The following is a 1,368-nucleotide window of genomic DNA, read 5'->3' on the forward strand; positions in this document are numbered from 1 at the left end:
TCGGACGTACTTCGTGTCTGTGTACGAGAACAGCCGGGACAGCACAAAGTCGTACTGTGTCCGCGACGCCAGAGTCGGCCTCGTCGGCATCTTCGTATGGGCCTGCTTGTGTGTGGCCGTCGAGGGCCCCCTCGTGCTTCGGGTGAGTCGGAATCGTGCACAGGGCATCTGATCATCGTCATCGTCGCGTTTCAGCGCACGACCATCGCGTTGTCGAGTGTGGCTACCTTCTTCAGGAGAAGCGCCGGCGTTTTCTTCATCGAGTGCACCGTGTACTCGTTCCTCGTGGTCGCGCGAATTCGACGTGGAGTTGGTCAGCCTCGTGGTTCGGGTCACTGGACGGATCTACGTCCACCACAAGGTCAAGTGTGCTTTGGCACGTGGACAAAGAAGTCGCAAGGGCTCGACCAGCACGTATTCATGGTCAAGTTGGTGCCAGCGAAGCATGTAGGTGGAATCGCGGAAGTTTTGACGGGTCCCAGCCGCGCGAGTTGGATGGACCTTTGGCGCATCTGGCAATACCTTGTCGCGCATGACAGTGTCTTCGGTAGGGTGCAGCTTCACGACAACTTGCCCCACTCATCATTCGATTCGTACCGCTGTGCCATGGCTCAGCACCGCCGACCAGGACAACAGCGAATGCGTTCGGGTGGTGCTGGCACTCGACGACGAAGGTGGCGCACACCACATGCAGCGCAAGGGATTCCAAATTGGGTCGCGGCATCCAGACAACTGCTTCAAAACCCTCTATCACATAGTTCGCGCCAACGACACATACGCAGGGGCACTAGCAGGCTCAACGGCGTCGATACAACTCAGTCGTGGGTTCGTCATGGTAGTCTTTACGTGCTCTGGATGACAGCAGGTCGGCGATATCGTCCACGGGTCGTCCCCCCAGTGCGCGGAATTATGTCGTCGCAGCCTCGAGAGTATCCTTCAAGAGCACCAAGCTGTCGACATCACGATGGAGAAACATCGAGTCGTAAGCCATGCGCCTTTTCACACAGTCATCATGAAAGGGTTCGTGGTCGACTGGCACCCCAGTGTATTCCCCACAGCTACAGCATGCCCGACGCCATCATGATCGCGTATTTCGACGAGTCTTGCCAATCTTTCGCGACTTCTTCGACGACACCAAGCTAATGACGACAAGGGCAATCTGCGGTGTCCTCGGAGCACGTGACATGCTTGACCATCGACTCGGGCAACCATAGGTGCAGATAAATCCAACAGCGGCATGTCTCCCTTCGGGCCATTCCAGAATGCCTTTGCCCATCCATCGAGATCCGAGGCTTTACCTAACGCACTGATGGTGGCGTCGTGGGCTGCTCCATCGGCCGCCGTGTTTTGCACACGGTCAAGACGCCA

Source organism: Aphanomyces invadans, assembly GCF_000520115.1.
Source record: "Aphanomyces invadans strain NJM9701 unplaced genomic scaffold supercont1.15, whole genome shotgun sequence".
NCBI classification, from domain to species: Eukaryota; Oomycota; class Saprolegniomycetes; order Saprolegniales; family Verrucalvaceae; genus Aphanomyces; species Aphanomyces invadans.